We start from the raw sequence: 22,121 nt of genomic DNA, 5'->3' as shown, positions 1-22,121 counted from the left end.
AACAACCTTAACCAACCTCACACACCCTCACACACCCTCACACAACCTCACATGACCTCACACAACCTCACACAACCTCACACAACCTCAAACAACCTTAACCAACCTCACACACCCTCACACAACCTCACATGACCTCACACACCCTCACACAACATCAAATGACCTTACACAACCTCACATGACCTAACACACCCTCAAACTCACACAACCTCAAACAACCTCACACACCCTCACACAACCTCAAACAACCTTAACCAACCTCACACACCCTCACACAACCTCAAACAACCTTAACCAACCTCACACACCCTCACACACCCTCACACAACCTCAAACAACCTTACACAACCTCATATGACCTCAAACACCCTCAAACTCACACAACCTCACACAACCTCACACAACCTCAAACAACCTTAACCAACCTCACATACCCTCACACAACCTCACATGACCTCACACACCCTCACACAACCTCAAATGACCTTACACAACCTCACATGACCTCAAACACCCTCAAACTCACACAACCTCACACAACCTCACACAACCTCAAACAACCTTAACCAACCTCACGCACCCTCACACAACCTCACATGACCTCACACACCCTCACACAACCTCACACAACCTCAAACAACCTTAACCAACCTCACACACCCTCACACAACCTCAAACAACCTTAACCAACCTCACACACCCTCACACACCCTCACACAACCTCACATGACCTAACACACCCTCACACACCCTCACACAACCTCACATGACCTCACACACCCTCACACACCCTCAAACAACCTTAACCAACCTCACACACCCTCACACAACCTCAAACAACCTTACACAACCTCATATGACCTCAAACACCCTCAAACTCACACAACCTCACACACCCTCAAACAACCTTAACCAACCTAACACACCCTCACACAACCTCACACACCCTCAAACAACCTTAACCAACCTAACACACCCTCACACACCCTCAAACAACCTTAACCAACCTCAAACAACCTTAACCAACCTCACACACCCTCACACACCCTCACACAACCTCACATGACCTCACACACCCTCACACACCCTCAAACAACCTTAACCAACCTCACACACCCTCACACACCCTCACACAACCTCACATGACCTCACACAACCTCACACAACCTCACACAACCTCAAACAACCTTAACCAACCTCACACACCCTCACACAACCTCACATGACCTCACACACCCTCACACAACCTCAAATGACCTTACACAACCTCACATGACCTAACACACCCTCAAACTCACACAACCTCAAACAACCTCACACACCCTCACACAACCTCAAACAACCTTAACCAACCTCACAAACCCTCACACAACCTCAAACAACCTTAACCAACCTCACACACCCTCACACACCCTCACACAACCTCAAACAACCTTACACAACCTCATATGACCTCAAACACCCTCAAACTCACACAACCTCACACAACCTCAAACAACCTTAACCAACCTCACACACCCTCACACACCCTCACACAACCTCACATGACCTAACACACCCTCAGACACCCTCACACAACCTCACATGACCTCACACACCCTCACACACCCTCAAACAACCTTAACCAACCTCACACACCCTCACACAACCTCAAACAACCTTACACAACCTCATATGACCTCAAACACCCTCAAACTCACACAACCTCACACAACCTCACACAACCTCAAACAACCTTACACAACCTCATATGACCTCAAACACCCTCAAACTCACACAACCTCACACAACCTCACACAACCTCAAACAACCTTAACCAACCTCACACACCCTCACACACCCTCACACAACCTCACATGACCTCACACACCCTCACACAACCTCACATGACCTCACACACCCTCACACAACCTCACACAACCTCAAACAACCTTAACCAACCTCACACACCCTCACACAACCTCACATGACCTCACACACCCTCACACAACCTCAAATGACCTTACACAACCTCACATGACCTAACACACCCTCAAACTCACACAACCTCAAACAACCTCACACACCCTCAAACAACCTTAACCAACCTCACACACCCTCACACAACCTCAAATTACCTTACACAACCTCACATAACCTAACACACCCTCAAACTCACACAACCTCAAACAACCTCACACAACCTCAAACAACCTTAACCAACCTCACACACCCTCACACAACCTCAAACAACCTTACACAACCTCATATGACCTCAAACACCCTCAAACTCACACAACCTCACACAACCTCACACAACCTCAAACAACCTTAACCAACCTCACACACCCTCACTCAACCTCACATGACCTCACACACCCTCACACAACCTCAAATGACCTTACACAACCTCACATGACCTTACACACCCTCAAACTCACACAACCTCAAACAACCTCACACACCCTCAAACAACCTTAAGCAACCTCACACACCCTCACACAACCTCAAACAACCTTAACCAACCTCACACACCCTCACACACCCTCACACAACCTCACATGACCTCACACACCCTCACACAACCTCAAATGACCTTACACAACCTCACATGACCTAACACACCCTCAAACTCACACAACCTCAAACAACCTCACACACCCTCACACAACCTCAAACAACCTTAACCAACCTCACACACCCTCACACAACCTCAAACAACCTTAACCAACCTCACACACCCTCACACACCCTCACACAACCTCACATGACCTAACACACCCTCACACACCCTCACACAACCTCACATGACCTCACACACCCTCACACACCCTCAAACAACCTTAACCAACCTCACACACCCTCACACAACCTCAAACAACCTTACACAACCTCATATGACCTCAAACACCCTCAAACTCACACAACCTCACACAACCTCACACAACCTCAAACAACCTTACACAACCTCATATGACCTCAAACACCCTCAAACTCACACAACCTCACACAACCTCACACAACCTCAAACAACCTTACACAACCTCATATGACCTCAAACACCCTCAAACTCACACAACCTCACACAACCTCACACAACCTCAAACAACCTTAACCAACCTCACACACCCTCACACACCCTCACACAACCTCACATGACCTCACACACCCTCACACAACCTCACATGACCTCACACACCCTCACACAACCTCACACAACCTCAAACAACCTTAACCAACCTCACACACCCTCACACAACCTCACATGACCTCACACACCCTCACACAACCTCACATGACCTCACACACCCTCACACAACCTCACATGACCTCACACACCCTCACACAACCTCACATGACCTCACACACCCTCACACAACCTCACACAACCTCAAACAACCTTAACCAACCTCACACACCCTCACACAACCTCACATGACCTCACACACCCTCACACAACCTCACATGACCTCACACACCCTCACACAACCTCAAATGACCTTACACAACCTCACATGACCTAACACACCCTCAAACTTACACAACCTCAAACAACCTCACACACCCTCACACAACCTCACATGACCTCACACACCCTCACACAACCTCACATGACCTCACACACCCTCACACAACCTCACACAACCTCACATGACCTCACACACCCTCACACAACCTCACATGACCTCACACACCCTCACACACCCTCAAACAACCTTAACCAACCTCACACACCCTCACACAACCTCAAACAACCTTACACAACCTCATATGACCTCAAACACCCTCAAACTCACACAACCTCACACAACCTCACACAACCTCAAACAACCTTACACAACCTCATATGACCTCAAACACCCTCAAACTCACACAACCTCACACAACCTCACACAACCTCAAACAACCTTACACAACCTCATATGACCTCAAACACCCTCAAACTCACACAACCTCACACAACCTCACACAACCTCAAACAACCTTAACCAACCTCACACACCCTCACACACCCTCACACAACCTCACATGACCTCACACACCCTCACACAACCTCACATGACCTCACACACCCTCACACAACCTCACACAACCTCAAACAACCTTAACCAACCTCACACACCCTCACACAACCTCACATGACCTCACACACCCTCACACAACCTCACATGACCTCACACACCCTCACACAACCTCAAATGACCTTACACAACCTCACATGACCTAACACACCCTCAAACTCACACAACCTCAAACAACCTCACACACCCTCACACAACCTCAAACAACCTTAACCAACCTCACACACCCTCACACACCCTCACACAACCTCAAACAACCTTACACAACCTCATATGACCTCAAACACCCTCAAACTCACACAACCTCACACAACCTCACACAACCTCAAACAACCTTAACCAACCTCACACACCCTCACACAACCTCACATAACCTCACACACCCTCACACAACCTCAAATGACCTTACACAACCTCACATGACCTCAAACACCCTCAAACTCACACAACCTCACACAACCTCACACAACCTCAAACAACCTTAACCAACCTCACACACCCTCACACAACCTCACATGACCTCACACACCCTCACACAACCTCACACAACCTCAAACAACCTTAACCAACCTCACACACCCTCACACAACCTCAAACAACCTTACACAACCTCATATGACCTCACACACCCTCAAACTCACACAACCTCACACAACCTCAAACAACCTTAACCAACCTCACACACCCTCACACACCCTCACACAACCTCACATGACCTAACACACCCTCACACACCCTCACACAACCTCACATGACCTCACACACCCTCACACACCCTCAAACAACCTTAACCAACCTCACACACCCTCACACAACCTCAAACAACCTTACACAACCTCATATGACCTCAAACACCCTCAAACTCACACAACCTCACACAACCTCACACAACCTCAAACAACCTTACACAACCTCATATGACCTCAAACACCCTCAAACTCACACAACCTCACACAACCTCACACAACCTCAAACAACCTTACACAACCTCATATGACCTCAAACACCCTCAAACTCACACAACCTCACACAACCTCACACAACCTCAAACAACCTTAACCAACCTCACACACCCTCACACACCCTCACACAACCTCACATGACCTCACACACCCTCACACAACCTCACATGACCTCACACACCCTCACACAACCTCACACAACCTCAAACAACCTTAACCAACCTCACACACCCTCACACAACCTCACATGACCTCACACACCCTCACACAACCTCACATGACCTCACACACCCTCACACAACCTCACATGACCTCACACACCCTCACACAACCTCACATGACCTCACACACCCTCACACAACCTCACACAACCTCAAACAACCTTAACCAACCTCACACACCCTCACACAACCTCACATGACCTCACACACCCTCACACAACCTCACATGACCTCACACACCCTCACACAACCTCAAATGACCTTACACAACCTCACATGACCTAACACACCCTCAAACTTACACAACCTCAAACAACCTCACACACCCTCACACAACCTCACATGACCTCACACACCCTCACACAACCTCACATGACCTCACACACCCTCACACAACCTCACACAACCTCACATGACCTCACACACCCTCACACAACCTCACATGACCTCACACACCCTCACACACCCTCAAACAACCTTAACCAACCTCACACACCCTCACACAACCTCAAACAACCTTACACAACCTCATATGACCTCAAACACCCTCAAACTCACACAACCTCACACAACCTCACACAACCTCAAACAACCTTACACAACCTCATATGACCTCAAACACCCTCAAACTCACACAACCTCACACAACCTCACACAACCTCAAACAACCTTACACAACCTCATATGACCTCAAACACCCTCAAACTCACACAACCTCACACAACCTCACACAACCTCAAACAACCTTAACCAACCTCACACACCCTCACACACCCTCACACAACCTCACATGACCTCACACACCCTCACACAACCTCACATGACCTCACACACCCTCACACAACCTCACACAACCTCAAACAACCTTAACCAACCTCACACACCCTCACACAACCTCACATGACCTCACACACCCTCACACAACCTCACATGACCTCACACACCCTCACACAACCTCAAATGACCTTACACAACCTCACATGACCTAACACACCCTCAAACTCACACAACCTCAAACAACCTCACACACCCTCACACAACCTCAAACAACCTTAACCAACCTCACACACCCTCACACACCCTCACACAACCTCAAACAACCTTACACAACCTCATATGACCTCAAACACCCTCAAACTCACACAACCTCACACAACCTCACACAACCTCAAACAACCTTAACCAACCTCACACACCCTCACACAACCTCACATAACCTCACACACCCTCACACAACCTCAAATGACCTTACACAACCTCACATGACCTCAAACACCCTCAAACTCACACAACCTCACACAACCTCACACAACCTCAAACAACCTTAACCAACCTCACACACCCTCACACAACCTCACATGACCTCACACACCCTCACACAACCTCACACAACCTCAAATAACCTTAACCAACCTCACACACCCTCACACAACCTCAAACAACCTTACACAACCTCATATGACCTCACACACCCTCAAACTCACACAACCTCACACAACCTCAAACAACCTTAACCAACCTCACACACCCTCACACACCCTCACACAACCTCACATGACCTAACACACCCTCACACACCCTCACACAACCTCACATGACCTCACACACCCTCACACACCCTCAAACAACCTTAACCAACCTCACACACCCTCACACAACCTCAAACAACCTTACACAACCTCATATGACCTCAAACACCCTCAAACTCACACAACCTCACACAACCTCACACAACCTCAAACAACCTTACACAACCTCATATGACCTCAAACACCCTCAAACTCACACAACCTCACACAACCTCACACAACCTCAAACAACCTTAACCAACCTCACACACCCTCACACAACCTCACACAACCTCACACAACCTCAAACAACCTTAACCAACCTCACACACCCTCACACAACCTCAAACAACCTCACACACCCTCAAACAACCTTACACAACCTCATATGACCTCAAACACCCTCAAACTCACACAACCTCACACAACCTCACACAACCTCAAACAACCTTAACCAACCTCACACACCCTCACACAACCTCACATGACCTCACACACCCTCACACAACCTCAAATGACCTTACACAACCTCACATGACCTTACACACCCTCAAACTCACACAACCTCAAACAACCTCACACACCCTCACACAACCTCAAACAACCTTAACCAACCTCACACACCCTCACACACCCTCACACAACCTCACATGACCTAACACACCCTCACACACCCTCACACAACCTCACATGACCTCACACACCCTCACACACCCTCAAACAACCTTAACCAACCTCACACACCCTCACACAACCTCAAACAACCTTACACAACCTCATATGACCTCAAACACCCTCAAACTCACACAACCTCACACAACCTCACACAACCTCAAACAACCTTACACAACCGCATATGACCTCAAACACCCTCAAACTCACACAACCTCACACAACCTCACACAACCTCAAACAACCTTAACCAACCTCACACACCCTCACACACCCTCACACAACCTCACATGACCTCACACACCCTCACACAACCTCACATGACCTCACACACCCTCACACAACCTCACACAACCTCAAACAACCTTAACCAACCTCACACACCCTCACACAACCTCACATGACCTCACACACCCTCACACAACCTCAAATGACCTTACACAACCTCACATGACCTTACACACCCTCAAACTCACACAACCTCAAACAACCTCACACACCCTCACACAACCTCAAACAACCTTACACAACCTCATATGACCTCAAACACCCTCAAACTCACACAACCTCACACAACCTCACACAACCTCAAACAACCTTACACAACCTCATATGACCTCAAACACCCTCAAACTCACACAACCTCACACAACCTCACACAACCTCAAACAACCTTAACCAACCTCACACACCCTCACACACCCTCACACAACCTCACATGGCCTAACACACCCTCACACACCCTCACACAACCTCACATGACCTCACACACCCTCACACACCCTCAAACAACCTTAACCAACCTCACACACCCTCACACAACCTCAAACAACCTTAACCAACCTCACACACCCTCACACACCCTCACACAACCTCACATGACCTAACACACCCTCACACACCCTCACACAACCTCACATGACCTCACACACCCTCACACACCCTCAAACAACCTTAACCAACCTCACACACCCTCACACAACCTCAAACAACCTTACACAACCTCATATGACCTCAAACACCCTCAAACTCACACAACCTCACACACCCTCAAACAACCTTAACCAACCTAACACACCCTCACACACCCTCAAACAACCTTAACCAACCTCACACACCCTCACACAACCTCAAACAACCGTAACCAACCTCACACACCCTCACACACCCTCACACAACCTCACATGACCTCACACACCCTCACACACCCTCAAACAACCTTAACCAACCTCACACACCCTCACACACCCTCACACAACCTCACATGACCTCACACAACCTCACACAACCTCACACAACCTCAAACAACCTTAACCAACCTCACACACCCTCACACAACCTCACATGACCTCACACACCCTCACACAACATCAAATGACCTTACACAACCTCACATGACCTAACACACCCTCAAACTCACACAACCTCAAACAACCTCACACACCCTCACACAACCTCAAACAACCTTAACCAACCTCACACACCCTCACACAACCTCAAACAACCTTAACCAACCTCACACACCCTCACACACCCTCACACAACCTCAAACAACCTTACACAACCTCATATGACCTCAAACACCCTCAAACTCACACAACCTCACACAACCTCACACAACCTCAAACAACCTTAACCAACCTCACACACCCTCACACAACCTCACATGACCTCACACACCCTCACACAACCTCAAATGACCTTACACAACCTCACATGACCTCAAACACCCTCAAACTCACACAACCTCACACAACCTCACACAACCTCAAACAACCTTAACCAACCTCACACACCCTCACACAACCTCACATGACCTCACACACCCTCACACAACCTCACACAACCTCAAACAACCTTAACCAACCTCACACACCCTCACACAACCTCAAACAACCTTAACCAACCTCACACACCCTCACACACCCTCACACAACCTCACATGACCTAACACACCCTCACACACCCTCACACAACCTCACCTGACCTCACACACCCTCACACACCCTCAAACAACCTTAACCAACCTCACACACCCTCACACAACCTCAAACAACCTTACACAACCTCATATGACCTCAAACACCCTCAAACTCACACAACCTCACACACCCTCAAACAACCTTAACCAACCTAACACACCCTCACACACCCTCAAACAACCTTAACCAACCTCACACACCCTCACACAACCTCAAACAACCTTAACCAACCTCACACACCCTCACACACCCTCACACAACCTCACATGACCTCACACACCCTCACACACCCTCAAACAACCTTAACCAACCTCACACACCCTCACACACCCTCACACAACCTCACATGACCTCACACAACCTCACACAACCTCACACAACCTCAAACAACCTTAACCAACCTCACACACCCTCACACAACCTCACATGACCTCACACACCCTCACACAACCTCAAATGACCTTACACAACCTCACATGACCTAACACACCCTCAAACTCACACAACCTCAAACAACCTCACACACCCTCACACAACCTCAAACAACCTTAACCAACCTCACACACCCTCACACAACCTCAAACAACCTTAACCAACCTCACACACCCTCACACACCCTCACACAACCTCAAACAACCTTACACAACCTCAAACAACCTTAACCAACCTCACACACCCTCACACAACCTCACATGACCTCACACACCCTCACACAACCTCAAATGACCTTACACAACCTCACATGACCTTACACACCCTCAAACTCACACAACCTCAAACAACCTCACACACCCTCAAACAACCTTAACCAACCTCACACACCCTCACACAACCTCAAACAACCTTAACCAACCTCACACACCCTCACACACCCTCACACAACCTCAAACAACCTTACACAACCTCATATGACCTCAAACACCCTCAAACTCACACAACCTCACACAACCTCACACAACCTCAAACAACCTTAACCAACCTCACACACCCTCACACAACCTCAAACAACCTTAACCAACCTCACACACCCTCACACACCCTCACACAACCTCAAACAACCTTACACAACCTCATATGACCTCAAACACCCTCAAACTCACACAACCTCACACAACCTCACACAACCTCAAACAACCTTAACCAACCTCACACACCCTCACACAACCTCACATGACCTCACACACCCTCACACAACCTCAAATGACCTTACACAACCTCACATGACCTCAAACACCCTCAAACTCACACAACCTCACACAACCTCACACAACCTCAAACAACCTTAACCAACCTCACACACCCTCACACAACCTCACATGACCTCACACACCCTCACACAACCTCACACAACCTCAAACAACCTTAACCAACCTCACACACCCTCACACAACCTCAAACAACCTTAACCAACCTCACACACCCTCACACACCCTCACACAACCTCACATGACCTAACACACCCTCACACACCCTCACACAACCTCACATGACCTCACACACCCTCACACACCCTCAAACAACCTTAACCAACCTCACACACCCTCACACAACCTCAAACAACCTTACACAACCTCATATGACCTCAAACACCCTCAAACTCACACAACCTCACACACCCTCAAACAACCTTAACCAACCTAACACACCCTCACACACCCTCAAACAACCTTAACCAACCTCACACACCCTCACACAACCTCAAACAACCTTAACCAACCTCACACACCCTCACACACCCTCACACAACCTCACATGACCTCACACACCCTCACACACCCTCAAACAACCTTAACCAACCTCACACACCCTCACACACCCTCACACAACCTCACATGACCTCACACAACCTCACACAACCTCACACAACCTCAAACAACCTTAACCAACCTCACACACCCTCACACAACCTCACATGACCTCACACACCCTCACACAACCTCAAATGACCTTACACAACCTCACATGACCTAACACACCCTCAAACTCACACAACCTCAAACAACCTCACACACCCTCACACAACCTCAAACAACCTTAACCAACCTCACACACCCTCACACAACCTCAAACAACCTTAACCAACCTCACACACCCTCACACACCCTCACACAACCTCAAACAACCTTACACAACCTCAAACAACCTTAACCAACCTCACACACCCTCACACAACCTCACATGACCTCACACACCCTCACACAACCTCAAATGACCTTACACAACCTCACATGACCTCAAACACCCTCAAACTCACACAACCTCACACAACCTCACACAACCTCAAACAACCTTAACCAACCTCACACACCCTCACACAACCTCACATGACCTCACACACCCTCACACAACCTCAAATGACCTTACACAACCTCACATGACCTCAAACACCCTCAAACTCACACAACCTCACACAACCTCACACAACCTCAAACAACCTTAACCAACCTCACACACCCTCACACAACCTCACATGACCTCACACAACCTCACACAACCTCACACAACCTCAAACAACCTTACACAACCTCATATGACCTCAAACACCCTCAAACTCACACAACCTCACACAACCTCACACAACCTCAAACAACCTTAACCAACCTCACACACCCTCACACAACCTCAAACAACCTTAACCAACCTCACACACCCTCACACACCCTCACACAACCTCAAACAACCTTACACAACCTCATATGACCTCAAACACCCTCAAACTCACACAACCTCACACAACCTCACACAACCTCAAACAACCTTAACCAACCTCACACACCCTCACACAACCTCACATGACCTCACACACCCTCACACAACCTCAAATGACCTTACACAACCTCACATGACCTCAAACACCCTCAAACTCACACAACCTCACACACCCTCAAACAACCTTAACCAACCTCACACACCCTCACACAACCTCAAACAACCTTAACCAACCTCACACACCCTCACACACCCTCACACAACCTCAAACAACCTTACACAACCTCATATGACCTCAAACACCCTCAAACTCACACAACCTCACACAACCTCACACAACCTCAAACAACCTTAACCAACCTCACACACCCTCACACAACCTCAAACAACCTTAACCAACCTCACACACCCTCACACACCCTCACACAACCTCAAACAACCTTACACAACCTCAGATGACCTCAAACACCCTCAAACTCACACAACCTCACACAACCTCACACAACCTCAAACAACCTTAACCAACCTCACACACCCTCACACAACCTCACATGACCTCACACACCCTCACACAACCTCAAATGACCTTACACAACCTCACATGACCTCAAACACCCTCAAACTCACACAACCTCACACAACCTCACACAACCTCAAACAACCTTAACCAACCTCACACACCCTCACACAACCTCACATGACCTCACACACCCTCACACAACCTCACACAACCTCAAACAACCTTAACCAACCTCACACACCCTCACACAACCTCAAACAACCTTAACCAACCTCACACACCCTCACACACCCTCACACAACCTCACATGACCTAACACACCCTCACACACCCTCACACAACCTCACATGACCTCACACACCCTCACACACCCTCAAACAACCTTAACCAACCTCACACACCCTCACACAACCTCAAACAACCTTACACAACCTCATATGACCTCAAACACCCTCAAACTCACACAACCTCACACACCCTCAAACAACCTTAACCAACCTAACACACCCTCACACACCCTCAAACAACCTTAACCAACCTCACACACCCTCACACAACCTCAAACAACCTTAACCAACCTCACACACCCTCACACACCCTCACACAACCTCACATGACCTCACACACCCTCACACACCCTCAAACAACCTTAACCAACCTCACACACCCTCACACACCCTCACACAACCTCACATGACCTCACACAACCTCACACAACCTCACACAACCTCAAACAACCTTAACCAACCTCACACACCCTCACACAACCTCACATGACCTCACACACCCTCACACAACCTCAAATGACCTTACACAACCTCACATGACCTAACACACCCTCAAACTCACACAACCTCAAACAACCTCACACACCCTCACACAACCTCAAACAACCTTAACCAACCTCACACACCCTCACACAACCTCAAACAACCTTAACCAACCTCACACACCCTCACACACCCTCACACAACCTCAAACAACCTTACACAACCTCAAACAACCTTAACCAACCTCACACACCCTCACACAACCTCACATGACCTCACACACCCTCACACAACCTCAAATGACCTTACACAACCTCACATGACCTCAAACACCCTCAAACTCACACAACCTCACACAACCTCACACAACCTCAAACAACCTTAACCAACCTCACACACCCTCACACAACCTCACATGACCTCACACACCCTCACACAACCTCAAATGACCTTACACAACCTCACATGACCTCAAACACCCTCAAACTCACACAACCTCACACAACCTCACACAACCTCAAACAACCTTAACCAACCTCACACACCCTCACACAACCTCACATGACCTCACACAACCTCACACAACCTCACACAACCTCAAACAACCTTACACAACCTCATATGACCTCAAACACCCTCAAACTCACACAACCTCACACAACCTCACACACCCTCACACAACCTCACATGACCTCACACAACCTCACACAACCTCACACAACCTCAAACAACCTTACACAACCTCATATGACCTCAAACACCCTCAAACTCACACAACCTCACACAACCTCACACAACCTCAAACAACCTTACACAACCTCATATGACCTCAAACACCCTCAAACTCACACAACCTCACACAACCTCACACAACCTCAAACAACCTTAACCAACCTCACACACCCTCACACACCCTCACACAACCTCACATGACCTCACACACCCTCACACAACCTCACATGACCTCACACACCCTCACACAACCTCACACAACCTCAAACAACCTTAACCAACCTCACACACCCTCACACAACCTCACATGACCTCACACACCCTCACACAACCTCACATGACCTCACACACCCTCACACAACCTCAAATGACCTTACACAACCTCACATGACCTAACACACCCTCAAACTCACACAACCTCAAACAACCTCACACACCCTCACACAACCTCACATGACCTCACACACCCTCACACAACCTCACATGACCTCACACACCCTCACACAACCTCACACAACCTCAAACAACCTTAACCAACCTCACACACCCTCACATAACCTCACATGACCTCACACACCCTCACACAACCTCACATGACCTCACACACCCTCACACAACCTCAAATGACCTTACACAACCTCACATGACCTAACACACCCTCAAACTCACACAACCTCAAACAACCTCACACACCCTCACACAACCTCAAACAACCTTAACCAACCTCACACACCCTCACACACCCTCACACAACCTCAAACAACCTTACACAACCTCATATGACCTCAAACACCCTCAAACTCACACAACCTCACACAACCTCACACAACCTCAAACAACCTTAACCAACCTCACACACCCTCACACAACCTCACATAACCTCACACACCCTCACACAACCTCAAATGACCTTACACAACCTCACATGACCTCAAACACCCTCAAACTCACACAACCTCACACAACCTCACACAACCTCAAACAACCTTAACCAACCTCACACACCCTCACACAACCTCACATGACCTCACACACCCTCACACAACCTCACACAACCTCAAACAACCTTAACCAACCTCACACACCCTCACACAACCTCAAACAACCTTACACAACCTCATATGACCTCACACACCCTCAAACTCACACAACCTCACACAACCTCAAACAACCTTAACCAACCTCACACACCCTCACACACCCTCACACAACCTCACATGACCTAACACACCCTCACACACCCTCACACAACCTCACATGACCTCACACACCCTCACACACCCTCAAACAACCTTAACCAACCTCACACACCCTCACACAACCTCAAACAACCTTACACAACCTCATATGACCTCAAACACCCTCAAACTCACACAACCTCACACAACCTCACACAACCTCAAACAACCTTACACAACCTCATATGACCTCACACAACCTCAAACAACCTTAACCAACCTCACACACCCTCACACAACCTCAAACAACCTCACACACCCTCAAACAACCTTACACAACCTCATATGACCTCAAACACCCTCAAACTCACACAACCTCACACAACCTCACACAACCTCAAACAACCTTAACCAACCTCACACACCCTCACACAACCTCACATGACCTCACACACCCTCACACAACCTCAAATGACCTTACACAACCTCACATGACCTTACACACCCTCAAACTCACACAACCTCAAACAACCTCACACACCCTCACACAACCTCAAACAACCTTAACCAACCTCACACACCCTCACACACCCTCACACAACCTCACATGACCTAACACACCCTCACACACCCTCACACAACCTCACATGACCTCACACACCCTCACACACCCTCAAACAACCTTAACCAACCTCACACACCCTCACACAACCTCAAACAACCTTACACAACCTCATATGACCTCAAACACCCTCAAACTCACACATCCTCACACAACCTCACACAACCTCAAACAACCTTACACAACCGCATATGACCTCAAACACCCTCAAACTCACACAACCTCACACAACCTCACACAACCTCAAACAACCTTAACCAACCTCACACACCCTCACACACCCTCACACAACCTCACATGACCTCACACACCCTCACACAACCTCACATGACCTCACACACCCTCACACAACCTCACACAACCTCAAACAACCTTAACCAACCTCACACACCCTCACACAACCTCACATGACCTCACACACCCTCACACAACCTCAAATGACCTTACACAACCTCACATGACCTTACACACCCTCAAACTCACACAACCTCAAACAACCTCACACACCCTCACACAACCTCAAACAACCTTACACAACCTCATATGACCTCAAACACCCTCAAACTCACACAACCTCACACAACCTCACACAACCTCAAACAACCTTACACAACCTCATATGACCTCAAACACCCTCAAACTCACACAACCTCACACAACCTCACACAACCTCAAACAACCTTAACCAACCTCACACACCCTCACACACCCTCACACAACCTCACATGGCCTAACACACCCTCACACACCCTCACACAACCTCACATGACCTCACACACCCTCACACACCCTCAAACAACCTTAACCAACCTCACACACCCTCACACAACCTCAAACAACCTTAACCAACCTCACACACCCTCACACACCCTCACACAACCTCACATGACCTAACACACCCTCACACACCCTCACACAACCTCACATGACCTCACACACCCTCACACACCCTCAAACAACCTTAACCAACCTCACACACCCTCACACAACCTCAAACAACCTTACACAACCTCATATGACCTCAAACACCCTCAAACTCACACAACCTCACACACCCTCAAACAACCTTAACCAACCTAACACACCCTCACACACCCTCAAACAACCTTAACCAACCTCACACACCCTCACACAACCTCAAACAACCGTAACCAACCTCACACACCCTCACACACCCTCACACAACCTCACATGACCTCACACACCCTCACACACCCTCAAACAACCTTAACCAACCTCACACACCCTCACACACCCTCACACAACCTCACATGACCTCACACAACCTCACACAACCTCACACAACCTCAAACAACCTTAACCAACCTCACACACCCTCACACAACCTCACATGACCTCACACACCCTCACACAACATCAAATGACCTTACACAACCTCACATGACCTAACACACCCTCAAACTCACACAACCTCAAACAACCTCACACACCCTCACACAACCTCAAACAACCTTAACCAACCTCACACACCCTCACACAACCTCAAACAACCTTAACCAACCTCACACACCCTCACACACCCTCACACAACCTCAAACAACCTTACACAACCTCATATGACCTCAAACACCCTCAAACTCACACAACCTCACACAACCTCACACAACCTCAAACAACCTTAACCAACCTCACACACCCTCACACAACCTCACATGACCTCACACACCCTCACACAACCTCAAATGACCTTACACAACCTCACATGACCTCAAACACCCTCAAACTCACACAACCTCACACAACCTCACACAACCTCAAACAACCTTAACCAACCTCACACACCCTCACACAACCTCACATGACCTCACACACCCTCACACAACCTCACACAACCTCAAACAACCTTAACCAACCTCACACACCCTCACACAACCTCAAACAACCTTAACCAACCTCACACACCCTCACACACCCTCACACAACCTCACATGACCTAACACACCCTCACACACCCTCACACAACCTCACATGACCTCACACACCCTCACACACCCTCAAACAACCTTAACCAACCTCACACACCCTCACACAACCTCAAACAACCTTACACAACCTCATATGACCTCAAACACCCTCAAACTCACACAACCTCACACACCCTCAAACAACCTTAACCAACCTAACACACCCTCACACACCCTCAAACAACCTTAACCAACCTCACACACCCTCACACAACCTCAAACAACCTTAACCAACCTCACACACCCTCACACAACCTCACATGACCTCACACACCCTCACACACCCTCAAACAACCTTAACCAACCTCACACACCCTCACACACCCTCACACAACCTCACATGACCTCACACAACCTCACACAACCTCAAACAACCTTAACCAACCTCACACACCCTCACACAACCTCACATGACCTCACACACCCTCACACAACCTCAAATGACCTTACACAACCTCACATGACCTAACACACCCTCAAACTCACACAACCTCAAACAACCTCACACACCCTCACACAACCTCAAACAACCTTAACCAACCTCACACACCCTCACACAACCTCAAACAACCTTAACCAACCTCACACACCCTCACACACCCTCACACAACCTCAAACAACCTTACACAACCTCAAACAACCTTAACCAACCTCACACACCCTCACACAACCTCACATGACCTCACACACCCTCACACAACCTCAAATGACCTTACACAACCTCACATGACCTCAAACACCCTCAAACTCACACAACCTCACACAACCTCACACAACCTCAAACAACCTTAACCAACCTCACACACCCTCACACAACCTCACATGACCTCACACACCCTCACACAACCTCAAATGACCTTACACAACCTCACATGACCTCAAACACCCTCAAACTCACACAACCTCACACAACCTCACACAACCTCAAACAACCTTAACCAACCTCACACACCCTCACACAACCTCACATGACCTCACACACCCTCACACAACCTCACACAACCTCAAACAACCTTAACCAACCTCACACACCCTCACACAACCTCAAACAACCTTAACCAACCTCACACACCCTCACACACCCTCACACAACCTCACATGACCTCACACACCCTCACACACCCTCAAACAACCTTAACCAACCTCACACACCCTCACACAACCTCAAACAACCTTAACCAACCTCACACACCCTCACACACCCTCACACAACCTCACATGACCTAACACACCCTCACACACCCTCACACAACCTCACATGACCTCACACACCCTCACACACCCTCAAACAACCTTAACCAACCTAACACACCCTCACACACCCTCAAACAACCTTAACCAACCTCACACACCCTCACACAACCTCAAACAACCTTAACCAACCTCACACACCCTCACACACCCTCACACAACCTCACATGACCTCACACACCCTCACACAACCTCAAATGACCTTACACAACCTCACATGACCTAACACACCCTCAAACTCACACAACCTCAAACAACCTCACACACCCTCACACAACCTCAAACAACCTTAACCAACCTCACACACCCTCACACAACCTCAAACAACCTTAACCAACCTCACACACCCTCACACACCCTCACACAACCTCACATGACCTAACACACCCTCAAACACCCTCACACAACCTCACATGACCTCACACACCCTCACACACCCTCAAACAACCTTAACCAACCTCACACACCCTCACACAACCTCAAACAACCTTACACAACCTCATATGACCTCAAACACCCTCAAACTCACACAACCTCACACAACCTCACACAACCTCAAACAACCTTACACAACCTCATATGACCTCAAACACCCTCAAACTCACACAACCTCACACAACCTCACACAACCTCAAACAACCTTAACCAACCTCACACACCCTCACACACCCTCACACAACCTCACATGACCTCACACACCCTCACACAACCTCACATGACCTCACACACCCTCACACAACCTCACACAACCTCAAACAACCTTAACCAACCTCACACACCCTCACACAACCTCACATGACCTCACACACCCTCACACAACCTCACATGACCTCACACACCCTCACACAACCTCAAATGACCTTACACAACCTCACATGACCTAACACACCCTCAAACTCACACAACCTCAAACAACCTCACACACCCTCAAACAACCTTAACCAACCTCACACACCCTCACACAACCTCAAATTACCTTACACAACCTCACATGACCTAACACACCCTCAAACTCACACAACCTCAAACAACCTCACACACCCTCAAACAACCTTAACCAACCTCACACACCCTCACACAACCTCAAACAACCTTACACAACCTCATATGACCTCAAACACCCTCAAACTCACACAACCTCAAACAACCTCACACAACCTCAAACAACCTTAACCAACCTCACACACCCTCACACAACCTCACATGACCTCACACACCCTCACACAACCTCAAATGACCTTACACAACCTCACATGACCTTACACACCCTCAAACTCACACAACCTCAAACAACCTCACACACCCTCAAACAACCTTAAGCAACCTCACACACCCTCACACAACCTCAAACAACCTTAACCAACCTCACACACCCTCACACACCCTCACACAACCTCACATGACCTCACACACCCTCACACAACCTCAAATGACCTTACACAACCTCACATGACCTAACACACCCTCAAACTCACACAACCTCAAACAACCTCACACACCCTCACACAACCTCAAACAACCTTAACCAACCTCACACACCCTCACACAACCTCAAACAACCTTAACCAACCTCACACACCCTCACACACCCTCACACAACCTCACATGACCTAACACACCCTCACACACCCTCACACAACCTCACATGACCTCACACACCCTCACACACCCTCAAACAACCTTAACCAACCTCACACACCCTCACACAACCTCAAACAACCTTACACAACCTCATATGACCTCAAACACCCTCAAACTCACACAACCTCACACAACCTCACACAACCTCAAACAACCTTACACAACCTCATATGACCTCAAACACCCTCAAACTCACACAACCTCACACAACCTCACACAACCTCAAACAACCTTACACAACCTCATATGACCTCAAACACCCTCAAACTCACACAACCTCACACAACCTCACACAACCTCAAACAACCTTAACCAACCTCACACACCCTCACACACCCTCACACAACCTCACATGACCTCACACACCCTCACACAACCTCACATGACCTCACACACCCTCACACAACCTCACACAACCTCAAACAACCTTAACCAACCTCACACACCCTCACACAACCTCACATGACCTCACACACCCTCACACAACCTCACATGACCTCACACACCCTCACACAACCTCAAATGACCTTACACAACCTCACATGACCTAACACACCCTCAAACTCACACAACCTCAAACAACCTCACACACCCTCACACAACCTCAAACAACCTTAACCAACCTCACACACCCTCACACACCCTCACACAACCTCAAACAACCTTACACAACCTCATATGACCTCAAACACCCTCAAACTCACACAACCTCACACAACCTCACACAACCTCAAACAACCTTAACCAACCTCACACACCCTCACACAACCTCACATGACCTCACACACCCTCACACAACCTCAAATGACCTTACACAACCTCACATGACCTCAAACACCCTCAAACTCACACAACCTCACACAACCTCACACAACCTCAAACAACCTTAACCAACCTCACACACCCTCACACAACCTCACATGACCTCACACACCCTCACACAACCTCACACAACCTCAAACAACCTTAACCAACCTCACACACCCTCACACAACCTCAAACAACCTTACACAACCTCATATGACCTCACACACCCTCAAACTCACACAACCTCACACAACCTCAAACAACCTTAACCAACCTCACACACCCTCACACACCCTCACACAACCTCACATGACCTAACACACCCTCACACACCCTCACACAACCTCACATGACCTCACACACCCTCACACACCCTCAAACAACCTTAACCAACCTCACACACCCTCACACAACCTCAAACAACCTTACACAACCTC

This window comes from Borostomias antarcticus, assembly GCF_949987555.1.
Source record: "Borostomias antarcticus genome assembly, chromosome: 13".
Classification (NCBI taxonomy): Eukaryota; Metazoa; Chordata; class Actinopteri; order Stomiiformes; family Stomiidae; genus Borostomias; species Borostomias antarcticus.
This window is presented reverse-complemented; position numbering follows the sequence as displayed.